Source organism: Amblyomma maculatum, chromosome 7, assembly GCF_055883805.1.
Source record: "Amblyomma maculatum isolate TAMU_Amacu chromosome 7, ASM5588380v1, whole genome shotgun sequence".
In the NCBI taxonomy this organism is placed as follows: Eukaryota; Metazoa; Arthropoda; class Arachnida; order Ixodida; family Ixodidae; genus Amblyomma; species Amblyomma maculatum.
Genome location: NC_139350.1, coordinates 108,824,663 through 108,848,559, shown reverse-complemented (window position 1 = coordinate 108,848,559; position 23,897 = coordinate 108,824,663). Strand labels below are relative to the sequence as shown.

General features: G+C 49.4%; 3 non-coding genes across 3 annotated transcripts; all 3 read right to left on the bottom strand.

The window, feature by feature from the left end:
* Nucleotides 1–2,484: 2,484 nt before the first annotated feature.
* LOC146184329 (U1 spliceosomal RNA) lies at nt 2,485–2,648 on the bottom strand. Its single transcript, XR_014708972.1, has one exon. It is a non-coding gene; the product is annotated as a U1 spliceosomal RNA (small nuclear RNA).
* Nucleotides 2,649–15,310: 12,662 nt separating this feature from the next.
* Nucleotides 15,311–15,474, bottom strand: LOC146184328 (U1 spliceosomal RNA). The gene has a single exon (XR_014708971.1). It is a non-coding gene; the product is annotated as a U1 spliceosomal RNA (small nuclear RNA).
* Nucleotides 15,475–20,957: 5,483 nt separating this feature from the next.
* Nucleotides 20,958–21,121, bottom strand: LOC146184327 (U1 spliceosomal RNA). Its single transcript, XR_014708970.1, has one exon. It is a non-coding gene; the product is annotated as a U1 spliceosomal RNA (small nuclear RNA).
* Nucleotides 21,122–23,897: the final 2,776 nt, after the last annotated feature.

The following is a 23,897-nucleotide window of genomic DNA, read 5'->3' as shown; positions in this document are numbered from 1 at the left end:
CGTCAGCAAGAAAAATCCGCAGCTGCTGCATGTGTGATTCCCGACTTGGACACCTCTAAATTATGCAGGCTACACTTCCCTTCCTCGTCACAAACAGCTGAGATAGCTGCACTCAATCTGGCAGCCACCCTGCTCCCGGAAAGCCCTGAAATTAAAAATGCTGCCATTCTCACCGATTCGAGGGCAGCGCTTCAGGCCCTTGCGCAGCCTAGCAAAGGACCTCGCCTACTGCAAGTATGCGGACGCAACTTCCAACGCCTCGCCGAATCCGGCTGCGATACAGTCCTACAATGGATCCTATCGCACTGTGGGATAGGGGGCAACGAACTTGCTGATGAGCTCGCACGATCAGCCCCCCACCCGTCCGTTCCCATGTGCGCGGACAACACTACATATGACTGTGCTCGTCTTGCAATCGCGCGACACACCATTTCCCACCACCCTGACCCTCGCATCGCCAGCGGCCACCCCTTCCGTGCAGTTAATACTCGCCTCTTCGCCCGGAGAGACTATGTTCTGCTGTTGCGCCTCCGCATCGGATGTGTTTGGACCGGTGTGCGCGCTAGCCGACTACGAGGAATGTCTCCCCTGTGTGCGTCGTGCGGTGACGCAGAAACACTCGAACACGTTCTGTGTATGTGCCCTGCGTACTCGCAACCGCGACACCTCCTTCGGGAAGGTTACCGAAATCTTGGACTTCCCTGTGCTAACACATGTGAGATCCTTCACCCGTCTGGCCCTCCCCACAAAGTGCAAAGTGCTCTAAAAGTGCTCCTGTTATTCCTACGGGACAGTGGACTAAGTGCAAAACTGTGAACACTTTCCATCTTCCCCTAGTGCGCAAATTATTGCCAGCAACTCTCACCAATTCAGTGTGCCACTCCCGCGCTATTCCCCGCATAGCACCAGTTCCATTTTTTTCTTTTATTATCATTACTCTGTTTGTGTTTTTTTTTTCTTTAAGTCCTATAAGGCCCTTTTGCACAAGGACATTCTCTCACTCCTGCGCGCAACCAACTGCCCGCAAATCGTCTAACTTTTATCTGTACCAATTTATGTAATGCCCACAGAATCTTTTTTTTTTTTTTTCTGTGTGTGTGTTTATCATAATCAATTCCTCCGTTACATATTCCATAAGGTCCCATGCACCTTCTGCAAAGGCCCTATCTCCTCCATCTCAAATAATCCCCTCAGACTACTTTTTTTTTTTTTCCTCCCTCCACTTATTATTTTTTTTTTTGTGGTGTTTATTATCATCAATTCTTCCTTTATATATCCCATAAGGTCCCATGCAACCTCTGCAAAGGCCCTTCCTTCCCAGCCTATCTGTTGCATTTCAACTAATGCCCTCAGACTACTTTTTTTTTTCCTCTCTTCTTTTTTTTTTTTTCTTTTGTCTGTTTAGTATCATCAATTCCTCCATTACATATTCCATAAGGTCCCATCCACCTTCTGCAAAGGCCCTATCTCCTGCATTTCAAATAATCCCCTCAGACTTTTTTTTTTTTCTCCCTCCACTTTTTTTTTTTTTGTGGTGTTTATTATCATCAATTCTTCCTTTATATATCCCATAAGGTCCCATGCAACCTCTGCAAAGGCCCTTCCTTCCCAGCCTATCTGTCGCATTTCAAATATGCCCTCAGACTACTTTTTTTTTTATTATTATTATTATTTTTTTTTTATTATTATTATCTTATCTCCTCCTATATTATCCCACAAGGCTCTTTGCCCTTTCTGCAAGGCCCCACTCCTCCCACCGCGCGCATCCAACTGCTCGCATAAGCATCCATGACATTCCAAATCTCCCTATCAGATTTTCTTTTTTTTTTTCCCTTTCTTTAAACCTCATAATTATCTCTACATATGTCATGAAGGCTTTCTCCTTTGCGCGGCACGTCCCCGCTTCAAAATCCACCAATCCTTGTTGTACGAGTGTTTGCCCTTCCATGTTTGGCATTTTTCTCCAGGGGTCCTCGACATTGACTACCAACGACAACGCTTTCGCTCCCCCTTCCCCTCTACTCGGCCCCGTTGCGGTGTATCCCTGCAAGTACAGGAGACAGTTATAGGGCCGTGTAATCCCCCCCTTCTCTTCCCCCCTCAACAAGAATCTCATTATTATTATCTGTGATACAGAGCAAGTGTGACAGATACTGCGCCTTTTTCTTCCAGCGACAGTAGCGATGGTGTACCTACAAACTTGCTCTAGGCGGATAAAGTGCGACTAATTAACGCCGATAAGAGGCAAATGATAGAGGAGAGGAGGGATTCCCCTGATACTTAATATCCGAAATAGACTGCTGAAGGTCATTTCTTACTAAGCAAACCTGTGCATCCCACGAGGTTTATCTATTTATGATCTGAATTATTACGTAACTAAACTCCCCTTAAGCGAACGACCTCGCATTACCGAAGTGACTGCAACGGAGCAGCACCAAAACAGCCGCCGATGAGTTATATAATCTGACTTTTGATGGTATAGCGAGGGGGAAAGCGCGAACGCAGTCCCCCACTACCAAAAATTGCATGCCCCATCTGCCCCAGTTTGGGGTAGTGGCAGGGGTCAGCACGAGCGTAGTGCAATGCCCGCACCTCTCCCTGGAGGCACCGCCTTGCTGATCACGGTATCCTCGGCACCAGGTAAGTATGCTTGGACGACGTCTCTGCCGCGGAGGCAACCTACAGAGACGCCGCCTTCTGCTCAAGTTACGACCGTTGGGAAATAAAAGAACGTGCCTCTCCCTGCTCCGTGTTGCTTGTCTACCCGGAGAATAACAAATGTTTTCTTGCGAACTCTCAAGCTGTTAATTCAAAACTATTTTGTAGAAGCTGTTACGACCGTGCATCCGCATTTGCGCGCTCTATTGTTCGCCTGTGGGCATGGAAAAGTATTGTGAATATGTGGTGATGGTCCAATGGCTCTAAGTGAGCCTGTTTCCAGGAATCCTGTTTTGTAAGCCTGTTTTGCTTTGTGGACAACCTGCAGATGCCAAATTGACCCTGTCAAGAGAACGTCTGGAAAAACACAAAGAAACGTCCCCCTGCGGGAAATGCAGGAAGTGCTTTCTTTCTTTTGTTCACCCTTCCAGTCGAGAAGCCCTATCGTCCAGTGAGGAATGCCTACTTTCCAAAGGAGACGACAGAGTGACATGTCCGCTGACGTGCAGGACAAGAAAGGAGCATGACGCATACAGCCATTAAATGATTTCCTGGGAATGCAGGAAAGATTTGCAATTGTCGAAAACGGACAATGCTGGGAGCGTATGCGGCGCCCACGTGCACTTGGGTTTCTGAGAAGTAAAACCACTTGCCGGAACCAGCTGCCTATCGATTCTTGACTGAAGAATAGAAATGTACCTCCTCGCCGTTCCCAAGCTTTTCCCGCCAACAAGTGACCAGGCTCAACGAAACAATGCCGGGCCAGTCAGTGCTTCAGACCATCAGTGCAGTGATGTGTTCGATTGGATGCCGATATCTGAGGGGCGTGCCCTGGATTTGGTTGGTCAGCATCTTCAGAGAGGGGCTGGACATAGGGGGTCTTAAGGACGCTGCAGAGCACGAAATGTCGCTCTGGGCCCTGGGTAAACGGCTCATCCAGTCGCTTCTCGCTATGAACTCTTAACGCTTGTCATTTTGCTGATGTACCCTTCTTTTTCATGTAAATATTCTTGTAAATACGTTCTCTCAAAGTGCCAGTAAACCTGCTTGTACATATTTTACCAACTTCGAAGATTCAGTCCTTCTTCAACCCCGAGTCTCTGCACGCTACCAAGTGAAGGCCGGGTCGACGTAGCCCCAGCATCACGACTACTGGTGACCAGCGTTGGGATCTGAATCTACAAGCCACAACATCTGATGACTGGAGGTGGGATCTGGATCTACAAGCTACAACATCTGGTGATTCGAGGTGGATCAGAATCTACAAGCCACATCTTGTGATCGGAGGTGGCATCTCAAGCAACAAGCAGGCGCAACAATCGGCCAACAAGAGAGCAGCTCGGAACATCGATCGCATGTGTGGGTGAGTGCTTGGCTTTTCTTCTGATGTGGACCAGGTTCTAGAACAGGGTTAGATTTTAGAACTGGTAAAGAGAGTGTGGAAACGCCTTTAGGTTTGGTAGTTTGCACAGTTGTTTTGGAAGTAGCCGACACTCGGAGCGATCATGGACCTACAAAAGCTGCAGAAACCGGAACTGTTGCAATTGTGTGAGGAATTGGGAATTGATACAAGTGGTTTGGTACGAAAACCTTTGATTATAAAGGCAATCACAGATTTCGGAACCGATGATGAGGAGCTCAGTGAAGCATGGAACCTCATCGGTCAAAAAAAGGAGCAGCTCAGACAGCAGAAAGAGCGGGAAAAAGAGGAAAAGGAGCGGGAAAAAGAGGAAAAGGAGCGCGAACGTGAGAGGGAAAGAGAGGAAAAGAAGCTAGACATTGAGCTCCGGAAATTAGAACTAGAGTTGAGCAAGAGGTCGGGCGATTGTCCCCAGCTAGCGGTACCTCGTCTCAACAAGGAGGCAGATTTCAATATGTCAAAGTACATGCAGCCATATGTGATATCAGGGGATATCGGTCTGTATCTGGCTAACTTTGAGCGAACCTGCGAAAAACTGTCCTTCCAGCGAGACACTTGGTCTCAGAGATTATTGACGGTTCTGCCCTGCGAGGCAGCGGAGGTTGTCGCGCGGCTAAGCAAGGAGGACGCGGACAACTACGAGAAGGTCAAAGCTTGCCTTCTGAGAAAGTATAGGCTTAGCGCCGAGGCGTTCAGACAACGTTTTCGGAACGCTACTAAGTCCAGGGACGAGAGTTACCCTGAATTCCTGTACAATTTAAGAGTTAATTTGGGCGAGTGGCTAAAGAGCACTGATTCCTACAGTGATAGGGACGCTGTAGTCGAGCGAATTCTTTTGGAGCAGTTTTATAACTGCCTCCCAGAAAAAGAAAGAAATTGGTTACAGGACCGAGGCGAAATTAATTCGGCAACTGAAGCTGCCGAACTTATTGAGGAGTATGCTTCGCGCCGACAATTCAGCAACCCAGCAGTGGATAGGCCCCGCAATCCCAAGTTCAGTGTAAATAACCGTCAGAAAAGGCACTTTGCTAGATTTGCAAACGAAGAAAGGAAGGCTTCTTCAGGCAAACGCCCTAGAAATGACGGCAGTGAGAAAAGTGGGGAAGTGACCAACGCGCAGAACACAAAGAACAAGCTTGGGGCTAGGAAGCCGCTCACATGCTTTAGGTGTAATGAGCAGGGTCACATTGCCGTCAACTGCCGGAAAGAAAAGTTTGCTTTCTCGTATGTCAGTGACTGCGATGAAAATATGCAGCTTTTGGAACCCTACCTGCATGACCTAGTAGTCAACGGGAAGCCTTGCAAGGTACTGCGCGATTCGGCCGCAACGATGGATGTTGTCCATCCGGCGTATGTGTCGCCTTCCGACTATACAGGACAGTGTGCATGGATCCGACAGGTAGTTGAGGAACAGAGTGTGTGCTTGCCAATCGCGAACGTGGTCATCGAGGGCCCTTTCGGCGAGTTAACAACCGAGGCTGCCGTTTCAGGAAAGCTTCCTAAGTGCTATCCGTATTTGTTTTCCAACAAATCGGACATGCTACTGCGAAAGAGGGGCATCCTTTTCGGAGACAGAGTTGTGCAAGCCTTAACACGTTCAAAGGCGCGAGAACTAGCTACACTGCTCATTCCAGAAAAATCCACCGCGGAGGAAACGGCAGCTAAAACAGTGGTCGATGCGGAAGATAGCGGGTCAGAAAACTTTGAGAGCGAGGCATCTCAGATAAGTCAACATGAAAGTGAGCTTGATAAGACACGGAATGAGGACGTTCTTGAGAGTAACCTCTTGCCGCCAGTGTCTAGTAATCTCACGAGACTTTTAAGTGGAACCCGAGAGGACTTAGCTATAGAGCAAGCCAATGATCCCAAGATACAGGAGATAAGGGAGCGCCACCGCGCCACTAAGACAGCAAACAATATTTCTTTCGAGATGAGAAAGGGAGTGCTGTATCGCTTATTCAAGGATAAGCGCGGAGTAGAGCGGGACCAATTAGTCGTTCCCCAAAAGTACCGCGGAGACTTACTGCGACTTTCCCATGGCAGCTCGTGGTCATGTCACCTTGGAATAAAGAAAACAAAGCAGAGGCTGTTGCAAGAATACTATTGGCCTGGATGTTTTAAGGACACGGAAAATTTTGTACGGTCATGCGACACGTGCCAGCGGGTTGGAAAGGCGCAAGATAAGTGGAAAGCTCCGATGGTGTTAGTACCAATCATTACCGAGCCGTTTCACCGGTTAGTAATAGATGTAGTTGGGCCACTTCCTGGGACAGAGTCAGGGTACCGTTATATCCTCACTATGTTATGCCCAGCCACAAAGTTTCCAGAGGCTGTTCCGCTGCGCGAGGTGACGTCCGAGAGTGTAGTGGATTCGCTGCTGTCAGTGTTTGCACGAGTTGGATTCCCTTCCGAGGTCCAAAGTGATCAGGGTAGCGTTTTCACGAGTGTCCTCACCACCTCATTTCTCGAGCGATGCGGCATTAAGGTAGTGCATAGCTCGATCCATCATCCGCAGAGCAACAGCGTAGAAAGATGGCACTCTGTTCTCAAACGAGTCCTGAGGGGACTGTGCTATGAAAACAAGCGCGAATGGGATACCTGCCTGCCTGCAGCGCTTTTCGCTTTGCGGTCAGTGCCGCACGAATCCACTGGATTTAGCCCAGCCGAGTTGGTGTACGGAAGGTCACTGCGCTCACCTTTGCGAATGGTGCGCGAAGCCTGGGAGGGGCGCGGAGAAGACCCAACAGTAGTAGAATTCATTCTGAACCTCTTGAATCGCTTACATAACACTAAGGAACTCGTTGAGGCCAGCATGAAGTCAGCCCAGGCTCGTTCCAAGGTGTACTATGATAAGACAGCCCGTCAAAGGACGTTTTGTATCGGGGACCAGGTGATGTTGCTGAGAAGTTCAAGGCAGAATAAGCTCGAAGTACAGTGGGAAGGACCGGCTGAAGTCGTTGCAAAGCTTTCTAACACTAACTACGCAGTGAAAATTCCCGGTAGGCGTAAAGAAGTGCGCATTTATCATTGCAATCTTATGAAGCCTTATGTGCAGAGGGAAGCCGTGGTAAATCTAACGTTAAACCTTCCCGAGGAGATGGGGGACAACTTGATTTGCCTCAGCGGAAAAGGAAGCAACGCTCAGGAGCTTCTCAAAAAGACGGAGCAGAGAGGAGAACTAAAGAAATCCCAGCTGTCCGATCTGGGCGAGATAATAACAGAGTTTGAGGCCTGCTTCGTGGACAGGCCAGGCAGAACTGATTTGACTGAGCACGATATTGAGCTGACTTCAGACGTGCCAGTGCGATCAAGGTGCTACCGATTTTCTCCAAGGCAAAGAGAAATTCTGGATAGGGAAGTAACTCGCATGCTGGAATTGGGAGTAATAAAACCCTCGGAAAGCGATTATGCTTCGCCTATGATCTTAGTAGAAGCTCCAGGTAAAGACCCTAGGCCTGTGGTAGACTACCGAAAGCTAAATTCTCTCACCAGGGATCAAGTGTATCCTATTCCGAATATTGAGGAGAGAGTAGAACAGGTCAGTAGAGCGGCATATGTGACTACGCTGGACCTTACTCGAGGATACTGGCAAGTACCGCTCACTGAACGCGCCAGCAGATACGCGGCTTTCGTCACTCCGACGGGCAGCTACCAGCCAACAATGATGAGTTTCGGGCTCAAAAATGCTCCATTTTGTTTTTCCCGACTCATGGATAGGGTTTTAAAGGGGTGTGAAACATTCGCAGTGCCTTACTTAGATGACATTGCGGTTTTTTCCGACTCATGGGCGGACCATATGGTACATCTAAGAGCTGTACTGAGCCTTTTGCGTCAAGCTGGACTAACCGTAAAGGCCGAGAAATGTTGCCTGGCAAGGGCGACCGTGGACTACTTGGGTCACAATGTAGGTCAAGGTTTCAGGAAACCCAGCGAGATTAAGATTTCTGCGGTAGCAGACTACCCGCGGCCGAGCACGAAGACGGAAATTCGAGCATTCCTGGGTCTGAATGGGTACTACAATCACTACATTCCTAACTATTCAGCTTTGGCTAGCCCTCTGACCGACGCTCTCCGCAAGACAGAACCGACAAATGTAGTCTGGGACGAACAAAAGGAAGCCTCCTTCGTAAACCTGAAGGCTGTGCTGATTAGCCGTCCGGTATTGCGAGCTCCAGACTATGGCCGAAAATTCACGGTCCAGTGTGATGCCAGTGATCGAGGGTTAGGTGCTGTTCTCTGCCAGAGAGATGACGACGGTAATGAGCACCCCGTGCTCTACTTGAGCAGAAAACTGAGTTCTAGAGAGAGGGCTTATTGCGCGTCAGAGAAAGAATGCGCTTGCATTGTATGGGCCATTCAAAAATTGCAGTGCTATCTTGGAGGGGCCAAATTCACCGTAGAGACGGACCATTGTCCCCTGGCTTGGCTGCAAACTGCGACATCGAAGAACAGTCGCCTTCTTAGGTGGAGCTTGATTTTACAGCAGTACAATTTTGAAATAAGATACAAAAAGGGGAAGTTAAATGGGAATGCGGACGCGCTAAGCCGCTGTTTCTAAGCAGTCCGAGGTGTTCCTCACCATGTATCCAAATTGATAATCAGGTTTTTATTTTTTTTTCTCGTGCGCTTGTATATGTGTGACTATGTAAAGCAGCACGTTTGGTTTTCTAGGAATACGTGGGTCCTGAACGTCTTGAGAGTGGGCTTTTCTCGAACAACAATGGCAGTTTTCTTTTGACCTGGTCTCTTCAGACGGGAGCCGAGTGCTTGCTTCGACATGTGGTTGAGTTTCAGACAGCTCGAGCAATTTGGCCTACGACAATCAAGACAACGCGACAAGCAACAGCGAGCTTCAAGCGTTCACGTGCAGGCCATTAAGTCGTCTCTTCATGCAGCAGCTGCGGCTGCTGCCCTCCGAGTCTCTTCTGGCGGGGGAGGAGGCTGTTACGACCGTGCATCCGCATTTGCGCGCTCTATTGTTCGCCTGTGGGCATGGAAAAGTATTGTGAATATGTGGTGATGGTCCAATGGCTCTAAGTGAGCCTGTTTCCAGGAATCCTGTTTTGTAAGCCTGTTTTGCTTTGTGGACAACCTGCAAATGCCAAATTGACCCTGTCAAGAGAACGTCTGGAAAAACACAAAGAAACGTCCCCCTGCGGGAAATGCAGGAAGTGCTTTCTTTCTTTTGTTCACCCTTCCAGTCCAGAAGCCCTATCGTCCAGTGAGGAATGCCTACTTTCCAAAGGAGACGACAGAGTGACATGTCCGCTGACGTGCAGGACAAGAAAGGAGCATGACGCATACAGCCATTAAATGATTTCCTGGGAATGCAGGAAAGATTTGCAATTGTCGAAAACGGACAATGCTGGGAGCGTATGCGGCGCCCACGTGCACTTGGGTTTCTGAGAAGTAAAACCACTTGCCGGAACCAGCTGCCTATCGATTCTTGACTGAAGAATAGAAATGTACCTCCTCGCCGTTCCCAAGCTTTTCCCGCCAACAAGTGACCAGGCTCAACGAAACAATGCCGGGCCAGTCAGTGCTTCAGACCATCAGTGCAGTGATGTGTTCGATTGGATGCCGATATCTGAGGGGCGTGCCCTGGATTTGGTTGGTCAGCATCTTCAGAGAGGGGCTGGACATAGGGGGTCTTAAGGACGCTGCAGAGCACGAAATGTCGCTCTGGGCCCTGGGTAAACGGCTCATCCAGTCGCTTCTCGCTATGAACTCTTAACGCTTGTCATTTTGCTGATGTACCCTTCTTTTTCATGTAAATATTCTTGTAAATACGTTTTCTCAAAGTGCCAGTAAACCTGCTTGTACATATTTTACCAACTTCGAAGATTCAGTCCTTCTTCAACCCCGAGTCTCTGCACGCTACCAAGTGAAGGCCGGGTCGACGTAGCCCCAGCATCACGACAAAGCCTACTGACCATTATATGTGCACAAAATAGGCTACAAACTCGCACAACACGCTGGCGTATGTCTCAGTGTTGCTAATAGACATGTTTAACGGGTGGTGGCGCCACCTCACACGCCTTCCAACTTCTCGCATTCCTCTACTGCGGCAATGCACTGCAGCGTATTGAGCGATTGAGCGTGCAGAGTTCGTGCCCCCAAGCAGTTCGTACCGGAGAAAGTCCCAGCGATTCGCGCGTTTCCGGCAAGAAACCATCCCCGTGAGTCTCGCAAGTGGCGTCACGGACTCCGATCGCATTGTAGTAGCGACCGTAGCAGAGTGTGCCACGGGACTCGGGTATTGCACAACAGGGGAAGATCACTTGACAAGGGTAACGTAGAACCTGCGTCACGGCTACAATCCTCGCCCTCTCAGCAGTTTTTTTTTTTTTTTTACTCTTTTCCGGGCTTTTTCTTTCGAACTTTTTTCCTTGTCTTTTTTTGCGCACGTTCTTTGTAGAGGTCCCGTATTCCTTCCCGATATTCCGCTAACCACGCCCTACCTCCATTTCCCTCTTCGTGCTAACATACATTAAGTGTCCTAGGATTTAACGTGCTTTCTCTACCTGCCGTGTTTTTTTTTTTTCAATTCATTTCACCACCTTTCTACCTGTTTCTTTTCCTCGCCTTGCTTTACATAGCGCAAATATGAAAAAGTTAACCCTCACGGTCTGCGTAGGGTTGTTCAATATTCAATATGAAAAGGAGCAAAGTTATGCCATTCATTAAGTTACCCGTTCCTCTGTCGTTTATGTGTCAAGTATACTTTTTTGTGTGTTTTATTGATTATAAATGTAACGTCCAAAAGTAATTTTCGCCTTTACTTGAGAAAATAAAACGAACCGTCTTTTTGAGCAAACTGATAGTTCCCTTTCATACTCGGAGACAGTGTACAAAGACTACGTGGGGAAAGCAGCGTCAGAAATCGAGCAGGCAACGCAGCTTGTGGAGGTGGCACGCATACATGCTTACTTGTTTTTTGTTTTTCCTTATAAACCACTTGGCTTAGACGACAATTACTATTTCGAATGAAATTAGAGCATTCTGCGTCTCTCGTACTATACTAAACAGTACCCTAATTTCGGCAATTTAACAAAAAGCACATGCAAATCTGCGTGTATTTCGCCGCTTCGCTCCGAATATAATCTCAAAGCAATTCCTATCAGTTTAAACAAATCTAATAAACCACGTGGCGTAGACGGCCCCCGCCGTGAGTGAGTGATGCAGTGGTAAGACGCGCCCGACTACTGTGCCGGAGTTCCCGGGTCCGACCACGGCGGCTGCGTTTTTCGATGGAGGCGAAACGAAGTGGCGTCCGTGTGCTGTGCGATGTCAGCGCACGTTAAAGATCCTCAGGTGGTCGAAATTACTCCGTAGCCCTCCACAACGGCTCCCCTTTCTCTCATTCCACTTTCACTCCCACCTTCCTCCCTTCCCTTACGGCGCGGTTCAGAGTATTCGCGAGAGTTCAGAGAGTTCGCAGACTGGAGTGGCTTGCTACGGAAAGCGGGTGCTTGGCGCCTCAGCAGAGTGGTTTTCGCCCCTTACGAGCAACTGCTGACTGCATTGCGGATGTTGTCAGCACCATTGAAAACGCCCGCAACACCAGCCAAGTGGGATACCTCATCCTGCTCGACATCAGAAGCGCCTTCGATTGTCTTCCTCACTGGGCAGTGATCGACGCGCTAAAAAACATTGGTGCCACCGGCCGCCTCCTGAACTTCGTCAGTGCGTTCCTCAGCGAGCGAACACTCTCCGTGAAGGTGGGCAACACCTGTAGTGCCCCCCGTCCAGTGCCATGCGGTGTCCCTCAGGGAAGTGTGCTGAGCCCTTTCCTATTCAACATCGTGCTGGCCCAACTACCCTTGTGTCTCCCCCGTGCTGTGCGCGAGTTTGTGCGTGTGTGTGTATATGCGGACAATGTTGCCCTGTTCACCTCATCAACAACCCGCAGCAACGCCTCATCGCTTCGCGACCTTCAGCGTGCGCTCGATGCTGTCACCGCGTTTATTCGCAGTGTCGGACTCGCAGTGTCGGCCGAAAAAACTGAAGCCCTGCTCTACCATCCCCGTGGTGCTGCAGCCCGCAACAAAACACGCCCTCTTCGCCTGGACGGAACCCCCCTGCCTTGGCGCACAACGGTTGTTTACCTCGGCCTCAAAATTGATGCCCGCATCACCTGGCGCCCTGCGGTGGATAAAGTGTGCGCAGACACCAAGCGCATAGGTAAACTAGCGCTTCGTCTCCTTGCCAAAGGTGAAGGAGCCTCTCCCCCGCTCTGTGCAAGAATCCATGAAGCGATCGCCTCAGCCAGAGCATTGTATGCCCTTCCCCTGCTCAGCCTCAGCCCACTCCAATGGAAAAGGCTGGACACATGCCATAGGAACGCCATACGACACATATATGGTCTCCCCAACGGATCTCAGGTGGCAGCGACCTATGCAGAAACCCGCACCATCCCCCTCTCACTAAGAGCACTCAAAACTGCCCTCAACCACATCGAGCGGCTTCACCGAGCACAAGATGGCTCTGAACTTCTTCGCAGAATTTCAGCCAAACCTAACACACGCATCGGTCGTGTCATGTGCCTCTTCCGTGAGATACTGGGCCCCCCTCCACCGCCCCTTGCTGCTTCACAACCCCCACATGAAATCTGCCCGCCCCGCATCTATCAGGGTCTCCCAGGGGTGAAGAGCAAACGAAACACGCCCGTATGCGAACTTCAGCAAGAGGCCGAATCCAAAATTCACACGGATTTTCGTCACCGAACCCTCATCTTTACTGATGGGTCAGTCCGTCAGCAAGAAAAATCCGCAGCTGCTGCATGTGTGATTCCCGACTTGGACACCTCTAAATTATGCAGGCTACACTTCCCTTCCTCGTCACAAACAGCTGAGATAGCTGCACTCAATCTGGCAGCCACCCTGCTCCTGGAAAGCCCTGAAATTAAAAATGCTGCCATTCTCACCGATTCGAGGGCAGCGCTTCAGGCCCTTGCGCAGCCTAGCAAAGGACCTCGCCTACTGCAAGTATGCGCACGCAACTTCCAACGCCTCGCCGAATCCGGCTGCGATACAGTCCTACAATGGATCCCATCGCACTGTGGGATAGGGGGCAACGAACTTGCTGATGAGTTCGCTCGATCAGCCCACCACCCGTCCGTTCCCATGTGCGCGGACAACACTACATATGACTGTGCTCGTCTTGCAATCGCGCGACACACCATTTCCCACCACCCTGACCCTCGCATCGCCAGCGGCCACCCCTTCCGTGCAGTTAATACTCGCCTCTTCGCCCGGAGAGACTATGTTCTGCTGTTGCGCCTCCGCATCGGATGTGTTTGGACCGGTGTGCGCGCTAGCCGACTACGAGGAATGTCTCCCCTGTGTGCGTCGTGCGGTGACGCAGAAACACTCGAACACGTTCTGTGTATGTGCCCTGCGTACTCGCAACCGCGACACCTCCTTCGGGAAGGTTACCGAAATCTTGGACTTCCCTGTGCTAACACATGTGAGATCCTTCACCCGTCTGGCCCTCCCCACAAAGTGCAAAGTGCCCTAAAAGTGCTCCTGTTATTCCTACGGGACAGTGGACTAAGTGCAAAACTGTGAACACTTTCCATCTTCCCCTAGTGCGCAAATTATTGCCAGCAACTCTCACCAATTCAGTGTGCCACTCCCGCGCTATTCCCCGCATAGCACCAGTTCCATTTTTTTCTTTTATTATCATTACTCTGTTTGTGTTTTTTTTTTCTTTAAGTCCTATAAGGCCCTTTTGCACAAGGACCTTCTCTCACTCCTGCGCGCAACCAACTGCCCGGAAATCGTCTAACTTTTATCTGTACCAATTTATGTAATGCCCACAGAATCTTTTTTTTTTCTGTGTGTGTGTTTATCATAATCAATTCCTCCGTTACATATTCCATAAGGTCCCATGCACCTTCTGCAAAGGCCCTATCTCCTCCATCTCAAATAATCCCCTCAGACTACTTTTTTTTTTTTCCTCCCTCCACTTATTATTTTTTTTTGTGGTGTTTATTATCATCAATTCTTCCTTTATATATCCCATAAGGTCCCATGCAACCTCTGCAAAGGCCCTTCCTTCCCAGCCTATCTGTTGCATTTCAACTAATGCCCTCAGACTACTTTTTTTTCCTCTCTTCTTTTTTTTTTTTCTTTTGTCTGTTTAGTATCATCAATTCCTCCGTTACATATTCCATAAGGTCCCATCCACCTTCTGCAAAGGCCCTATCTCCTGCATTTCAAATAATCCCCTCAGACTTTTTTTTTTTTTCTCCCTCCACTTTTTTTTTTTTTTTTGTGGTGTTTATTATCATCAATTCTTCCTTTATATATCCCATAAGGTCCCATGCAACCTCTGCAAAGGCCCTTCCTTCCCAGCCTATCTGTCGCATTTCAAATATGCCCTCAGACTACTTTTTTTTATTATTATTATTATTATTTTTTTTTTTATTATTATTATCTTATCTCCTCCTATATTATCCCACAAGGCTCTTTGCCCCTTCTGCAAGGCCCCACTCCTCCCACCGCGCGCATCCAACTGCTCGCATAAGCATCCATGACATTCCAAATCTCCCTATCAGATTTTCTTTTTTTTTTTCCCTTTCTTTAAACCTCATAATTATCTCTACATATGTCATGAAGGCTTTCTCCTTTGCGCGGCACGTCCCCGCTTCAAAATCCACCAATCCTTGTTGTACGAGTGTTTGCCCTTCCATGTTTGGCATTTTTCTCCAGGGGTCCTCGACATTGACTATCAACGACAACGCTTTCGCTCCCCCTTCCCCTCTACTCGGCCCCGTTGCGGTGTATCCCTGCAAGTACAGGAGACAGTTATAGGGCCGTGTAATCCCCCCCTTCTCTTCCCCCCTCAACAAGAATCTCATTATTATTATCTGTCATACAGAGCAAGTGTGACAGATACTGCGCCTTTTTCTTCCAGCGACAGTAGCGATGGTGTACCTACAAACTTGCTCTAGGCGGATAAAGTGCGACTAATTAACGCCGATAAGACGCAAATGATAGAGGAGAGGAGGGATTCCCCTGATACTTAATATCCGAAATAGACTGCTGAAGGTCATTTCTTACTAAGCAAACCTGTGCATCCCACGAGGTTTATCTATTTATGATCTGAATTATTACGTAACTAAACTCCCCTTAAGCGAACGACCTCGCATTACCGAAGTGCCTGCAACGGAGCAGCACCAAAACAGCCGCCGATGAGTTATATAATCTGACTTTTGATGGTATAGCGAGGGGGAAAGCGCGAACGCAGTCCCCCACTACCAAAAATGGCATGCCCCATCTGCCCCAGTTTGGGGTAGTGGCAGGGGTCAGCACGAGCGTAGTGCAATGCCCGCACCTCTCCCTGGAGGCACCGCCTTCCTGATCACGGTAGCCTCGGCACCAGGTAAGTATGCTTGGACGACGTCTCTGCCGCGGAGGCAACCTACAGAGACGCCGCCTTCTGCTCAAATTACGACCGTTGGGAAATAAAAGAACGTGCCTCTCCCTGCTCCGTGTTGCTTGTCTACCCGGAGAATAACAAATGTTTTCTTGCGAACTCTCAAGCTGTTAATTCAAAACTATTTTGTAGAAGCCTACTGACCATTATATGTGCACAAAATAGGCTACAAACTCGCACAACACGCTGGCGTATGTCTCAGTGTTGCTAATAGACATGTTTAACGGGTGGTGGCGCCAACTCACACGCCTTCCAACTTCTCGCATTCCTCTACTGCGGCAATGCACTGCAGCGTATTGAGCGATTGAGCGTGCAGAGTTCGTGCCCCCAAGCAGTTCGTACCGGAGAAAGTCCCAGCGATTCGCGCGTTTCCGGCAAGAAACCATCCCCGTGAGTCTCGCAAGTGGCGTCACGGACTCCGATCGCATTGTAGTAGCGACCGTAGCAGAGTGTGCCACGGGACTCGGGTATTGCACAACAGGGGAAGATCACTTGACAAGGGTAACGTAGAACCTGCGTCACGGCTACAATCCTCGCCCTCTCAGCAGTTTTTTTTTTTTTTTTTTACTCTTTTCCGGGCTTTTTCTTTCGAACATTTTTCCTTGTCTTTTTTTGCGCACGTTCTTTGTAGAGGTCCCGTATTCCTTCCCGATATTCCGCTAACCACGCCCTACCTCCATTTCCCTCTTCGTGCTAACATACATTAAGTGTCCTAGGATTTAACGTGCTTTCTCTACCTGCCGTGTTTTTTTTTTTTTTTTTTCAATTCATTTCACCACCTTTCTACCTGTTTCTTTTCCTCGCCTTGCTTTACATAGCGCAAATATGAAAAAGTTAACCCTCACGGTCTGCGTAGGGTTGTTCAATATGAAAAGGAGCAAAGTTATGTCATTCATTAAGTTACCCGTTCCTCTGTCGTTTATGTGTCAAGTATACTTTTTTGTGTGTTTTATTGATTATAAATGTAACTACCAAAAGTAATTTTCGCCTTTACTTGAGAAAATAAAACGAACCGTCTTTTTGAGCAAACTGATAGTTCCCTTTCATACTCGGAGACAGTGTACAAAGACTACGTGGGGAAAGCAGCGTCAGAAATCGAGCAGGCAACGCAGCTTGTGGAGGTGGCACGCATACATGCTTACTTGTTTTTTGTTTTTCCTTATAAACCATTTGGCTTAGACGACAATTACTATTTCGAATGAAATTAGAGCATTCTGCGTCTCTCGTACTATACTAAACAGTACCCTAATTTCGGCAATTTAACAAAAAGCACATGCAAATCTGCGTGTATTTCGCCGCTTCGCTCCGAATATAATCTCAAAGCAATTCCTATCAGTTTAAACAAATCTAATAAACCACGTGGCGTAGACGGCCCCCGCCGTGAGTGAGTGATGCAGTGGTAAGACGCGCCCGACTACTGTGCCGGAGTTCCCGGGTCCGACCACGGCGGCTGCGTTTTTCGATGGAGGCGAAACGAAGTGGCGTCCGTGTGCTGTGCGATGTCAGCGCACGTTAAAGATCCTCAGGTGGTCGAAATTACTCCGTAGCCCTCCACAACGGCTCCCCTTTCTCTCATTCCACTTTCACTCCCACCTTCCTCCCTTCCCTTACGGCGCGGTTCAGAGTATTCGCGAGAGTTGAGAGAGTTCGCAGACTGGAGTGGCTTGCTACGGAAAGCGGGTGCTTGGCGCCTCAGCAGAGTGGTTTTCGCCCCTTACGAGCAACTGCTGACTGCATTGTGGATGTTGTCAGCACCATTGAAAACGCCCGCAACACCAGCCAAGTGGGATACCTCATCCTGCTCGACATCAGAAGCGCCTTCGATTGTCTTCCTCACTGGGCAGTGATCGACGCGCTAAAAAACATTGGTGCCACCGGCCGCCTCCTGAACTTCGTCAGTGCGTTCCTCAGCGAGCGAACACTCTCCGTGAAGGTGGGCAACACCTGTAGTGCCCCCCGTCCAGTGCCATGCGGTGTCCCTCAGGGAAGTGTGCTGAGCCCTTTCCTATTCAACATCGTGCTGGCCCAACTACCCTTGTGTCTCCCCCGTGCTGTGCGCGAGTTTGTGCGTGTGTGTGTATATACGGACGATGTTGCCCTGTTCGCCTCATCAACAACCCGCAGCAACGCCTCATCGCTTCGCGACCTTCAGCGTGCGCTCGATGCTGTCACCGCGTTTATTCGCAGTGTCGGCCTCGCAGTGTCGGCCGAAAAAACTGAAGCCCTGCTCTACCATCCCCGTGGTGCTGCAGCCCGCAACAAAACACGCCCTCTTCGCCTGGACGGAACCCCCCTGCCTTGGCGCACAACGGTTGTTTACCTCGGCCTCAAAATTGATGCCCGCATCACCTGGCGCCCTGCGGTGGATAAAGTGTGCGCAGACACCAAGCGCATAGGTAAACTAGCGCTTCGTCTCCTTGCCAAAGGTGAAGGAGCCTCTCCCCCGCTCTGTGCAAGAATCCATGAAGCGATCGCCTCAGCCAGAGCATTGTATGCCCTTCCCCTGCTCAGCCTCAGCCCACTCCAATGGAAAAGGCTGGACACATGCCATAGGAACGCCATACGACACATATATGGTCTCCCCAACGGATCTCAGGTGGCAGCGACCTATGCAGAAACCCGCACCATTCCCCTCTCACTAAGAGCACTCAAAACTGCCCTCAACCACATCGAGCGGCTTCACCGAGCACAAGATGGCTCTGAACTTCTTCGCAGAATTTCAGCCAAACCTAACACACGCATCGGTCGTGTCATGTGCCTCTTCCGTGAGATACTGGGCCCCCCTCCACCGCCCCTTGCTGCTTCACAACCCCCACATGAAATCTGCCCGCCCCGCATCTATCAGGGTCTCCCAGGGGTGAAGAGCAAACGAAACACGCCCGTATGCGAACTTCAGCAAGAGGCCGAATCCAAAATTCACACGGATTTTCGTCACCGAACCCTCATCTTTACTGATGGGTCAGTCCGTCAGCAAGAAAAATCCGCAGCTGCTGCATGTGTGATTCCCGACTTGGACACCTCTAAATTATGCAGGCTACACTTCCCTTCCTCGTCACAAACAGCTGAGATAGCTGCACTCAATCTGGCAGCCACCCTGCTCCTGGAAAGCCCTGAAATTAAAAATGCTGCCATTCTCACCGATTCGAGGGCAGCGCTTCAGGCCCTTGCGCAGCCTAGCAAAGGACCTCGCCTACTGCAAGTATGCGCACGCAACTTCCAACGCCTCGCCGAATCCGGCTGCGATACAGTCCTACAATGGATCCCATCGCACTGTGGGATAGGGGGCAACGAACTTGCTGATGAGCTCGCTCGATCAGCCCACCACCCGTCCGTTCCCATGTGCGCGGACAACACTACATATGACTGTGCTCGTCTTGCAATCGCGCGACACACCATTTCCCACCACCCTGACCCTCGCATCGCCAGCGGCCACCCCTTCCGTGCAGTTAATACTCGCCTCTTCGCCCGGAGAGACTATGTTCTGCTGTTGCGCCTCCGCATCGGATGTGTTTGGACCGGTGTGCGCGCTAGCCGACTACGAGGAATGTCTCCCCTGTGTGCGTCGTGCGGTGACGCAGAAACACTCGAACACGTTCTGTGTATGTGCCCTGCGTACTCGCAACCGCGACACCTCCTTCGGGAAGGTTACCGAAATCTTGGACTTCCCTGTGCTAACACATGTGAGATCCTTCACCCGTCTGGCCCTCCCCACAAAGTGCAAAGTGCCCTAAAAGTGCTCCTGTTATTCCTACGGGACAGTGGACTAAGTGCAAAACTGTGAACACTTTCCATCTTCCCCTAGTGCGCAAATTATTGCCAGCAACTCTCACCAATTCAGTGTGCCATTCCCGCGCTATTCCCCGCATAGCACCAGTTCCATTTTTTTCTTTTATTATCATTACTCTGTTTGTGTTTTTTTTTCTTTAAGTCCTATAAGGCCCTTTTGCACAAGGACCTTCTCTCACTCCTGCGCGCAACCAACTGCCCGCAAATCGTCTAACTTTTATCTGTACCAATTTATGTAATGCCCACAGAATCTTTTTTTTTTCTGTGTGTGTGTTTATCATAATCAATTCCTCCGTTACATATTCCATAAGGTCCCATGCACCTTCTGCAAAGGCCCTATCTCCTCCATCTCAAATAATCCCCTCAGACTACTTTTTTTTTTTTTCCTCCCTCCACTTATTATTTTTTTTTGTTGTGGTGTTTATTATCATCAATTCTTCCTTTATATATCCCATAAGGTCCCACGCAACCTCTGCAAAGGCCCTTCCTTCCCAGCCTATCTGTTGCATTTCAACTAATGCCCTCAGACTACTTTTTTTTTCCTCTCTTCTTTTTTTTTTTTCTTTTGTCTGTTTAGTATCATCAATTCCTCCCTTACATATTCCATAAGGTCCCATCCACCTTCTGCAAAGGCCCTATCTCCTGCATTTCAAATAATCCCCTCAGACTTTTTTTTTTTCTCCCTCCACTTTTTTTTTTTTTGTGGTGTTTATTATCATCAATTCTTCCTTTATATATCCCATAAGGTCCCATGCAACCTCTGCAAAGGCCCTTCCTTCCCAGCCTATCTGTCGCATTTCAAATATGCCCTCAGACTACTTTTTTTTTTATTATTATTATTATTATTTTATTATTATTATCTTATCTCCTCCTATATTATCCCACAAGGCTCTTTGCCCCTTCTGCAAGGCCCCACTCCTCCCACCGCGCGCATCCAACTGCTCGCATAAGCATCCATGACATTCCAAATCTCCCTATCAGATTTTCTTTTTTTTTTCCCTTTCTTTAAACCTCATAATTATCTCTACATATGTCATGAAGGCTTTCTCCTTTGCGCGGCACGTCCCCGCTTCAAAATCCACCAATCCTTGTTGTACGAGTGTTTGCCCTTCCATGTTTGGCATTTTTCTCCAGGGGTCCTCGACATTGACTACCAACGACAACGCTTTCGCTCCCCCTTCCCCTCTACTCGGCCCCGTTGCGGTGTATCCCTGCAAGTACAGGAGACAGTTATAGGGCCGTGTAATCCCCCCCTTCTCTTCCCCCCTCAACAAGAATCTCATTATTATTATCTGTCATACAGAGCAAGTGTGACAAATACTGCGCCTTTTTCTTCCAGCGACAGTAGCGATGGTGTACCTACAAACTTGCTCTAGGCGGATAAAGTGCGACTAATTAACGCCGATAAGAGGCAAATGATAGAGGAGAGGAGGGATTCCCCTGATACTTAATATCCGAAATAGACTGCTGAAGGTCATTTCTTACTAAGCAAACCTGTGCATCCCACGAGGTTTATCTATTTATGATCTGAATTATTACGTAACTAAACTCCCCTTAAGCGAACGACCTCGCATTACCGAAGTGCCTGCAACGGAGCAGCACCAAAACAGCCGCCGATGAGTTATATAATCTGACTTTTGATGGTATAGCGAGGGGGAAAGCGCGAACGCAGTCCCCCACTACCAAAAATTGCATGCCCCATCTGCCCCAGTTTGGGGTAGTGGCAGGGGTCAGCACGAGCGTAGTGCAATGCCCGCACCTCTCCCTGGAGGCACCGCCTTGCTGATCACGGTAACCTCGGCACCAGGTAAGTATGCTTGGACGACGTCTCTGCCGCGGAGGCAACCTACAGAGACGCCGCCTTCTGCTCAAGTTACGACCGTTGGGAAATAAAAGAACGTGCCTCTCCCTGCTCCGTGTTGCTTGTCTACCCGGAGAATAACAAATGTTTTCTTGCGAACTCTCAAGCTGTTAATTCAAAACTATTTTGTAGAAGCCTACTGACCATTATATGTGCACAAAATAGGCTACAAACTCGCACAACACGCTGGCGTATGTCTCAGTGTTGCTAATAGACATGTTTAACGGGTGGTGGCGCCACCTCACACGCCTTCCAACTTCTCGCATTCCTCTACTGCGGCAATGCACTGCAGCGTATTGAGCGATTGAGCGTGCAGAGTTCGTGCCCCCAAGCAGTTCGTACCGGAGAAAGTCCCAGCGATTCGCGCGTTTCCGGCAAGAAACCATCCCCGTGAGTCTCGCAAGTGGCGTCACGGACTCCGATCGCATTGTAGTAGCGACCGTAGCAGAGTGTGCCACGGGACTCGGGTATTGCACAACAGGGGAAGATCACTTGACAAGGGTAACGTAGAACCTGCGTCACGGCTACAATCCTCGCCCTCTCAGCAGTTTTTTTTTTTTTTTACTCTTTTCCGGGCTTTTTCTTTCGAACTTTTTTCCTTGTCTTTTTTTGCGCACGTTCTTTGTAGAGGTCCCGTATTCCTTCCCGATATTCCGCTAACCACGCCCTACCTCCATTTCCCTCTTCGTGCTAACATACATTAAGTGTCCTAGGATTTAACGTGCTTTCTCTACCTGCCGTGTTTTTTTTTTTTTTTTTTTCCCAATTCATTTCACCACCTTTCTACCTGTTTCTTTTCCTCGCCTTGCTTTACATAGCGCAAATATGAAAAAGTTAACCCTCACGGTCTGCGTAGGGTTGTTCAATATGAAAAGGAGCAAAGTTATGCCATTCATTAAGTTACACGTTCCTCTGTCGTTTATGTGTCAAGTATACTTTTTGTGTGTTTTATTGATTATAAATGTAACGTCCAAAAGTAATTTTCGCCTTTACTTGAGAAAATAAAACGAACCGTCTTTTTGAGCAAACTGATAGTTCCCTTTCATACTCGGAGACAGTGTACAAAGACTACGTGGGGAAAGCAGCGTCAGAAATCGAGCAGGCAACGCAGCTTGTGGAGGTGGCACGCATACATGCTTACTTGTTTTTTGTTTTTCCTTATAAACCACTTGGCTTAGACGACAATTACTATTTCGAATGAAATTAGAGCATTCTGCGTCTCTCGTACTATACTAAACAGTACCCTAATTTCGGCAATTTAACAAAAAGCACATGCAAATCTGCGTGTATTTCGCCGCTTCGCTCCGAATATAATCTCAAAGCAATTCCTATCAGTTTAAACAAATCTAATAAACCACGTGGCGTAGACGGCCCCCGCCGTGAGTGAGTGATGCAGTGGTAAGACGCGCCCGACTACTGTGCCGGAGTTCCCGGGTCCGACCACGGCGGCTGCGTTTTTCGATGGAGGCGAAACGAAGTGGCGTCCGTGTGCTGTGCGATGTCAGCGCACGTTAAAGATCCTCAGGTGGTCGAAATTACTCCGTAGCCCTCCACAACGGCTCCCCTTTCTCTCATTCCACTTTCACTCCCACCTTCCTCCCTTCCCTTACGGCGCGGTTCAGAGTATTCGCGAGAGTTGAGAGAGTTCGCAGACTGGAGTGGCTTGCTACGGAAAGCGGGTGCTTGGCGCCTCAGCAGAGTGGTTTTCGCCGCTTACGAGCAACTGCTGACTGCATTGCGGATGTTGTCAGCACCATTGAAAACGCCCGCAACACCAGCCAAGTGGGATACCTCATCCTGCTCGACATCAGAAGCGCCTTCGATTGTCTTCCTCACTGGGCAGTGATCGACGCGCTAAAAAACATTGGTGCCACCGGCCGCCTCCTGAACTTCGTCAGTGCGTTCCTCAGCGAGCGAACACTCTCCGTGAAGGTGGGCAACACCTGTAGTGCCCCCAGTCCAGTGCCATGCGGTGTCCCTCAGGGAAGTGTGCTGAGCCCTTTCCTATTCAACATCGTGCTGGCCCAACTACCCTTGTGTCTCCCCCGTGCTGTGCGCGAGTTTGTGCGTGTGTGTGTATATGCGGACGATGTTGCCCTGTTCACCTCATCAACAACCCGCAGCAACGCCTCATCGCTTCGCGACCTTCAGCGTGCGCTCGATGCTGTCACCGCGTTTATTCGCAGTGTCGGACTCGCAGTGTCGGCCGAAAAAACTGAAGCCCTGCTCTACCATCCCCGTGGTGCTGCAGCCCGCAACAAAACACGCCCTCTTCGCCTGGACGGAACCCCCCTGCCTTGGCGCACAACGGTTGTTTACCTCGGCCTCAAAATTGATGCCCGCATCACCTGGCGCCCTGCGGTGGATAAAGTGTGCGCAGACACCAAGCGCATAGGTAAACTAGCGCTTCGTCTCCTTGCCAAAGGTGAAGGAGCCTCTCCCCCGCTCTGTGCAAGAATCCATGAAGCGATCGCCTCAGCCAGAGCATTGTATGCCCTTCCCCTGCTCAGCCTCAGCCCACTCCAATGGAAAAGGCTGGACACATGCCATAGGAACGCCATACGACACATATATGGTCTCCCCAACGGATCTCAGGTGGCAGCGACCTATGCAGAAACCCGCACCATCCCCCTCTCACTAAGAGCACTCAAAACTGCCCTCAACCACATCGAGCGGCTTCACCGAGCACAAGATGGCTTTGAACTTCTTCGCAGAATTTCAGCCGAACCT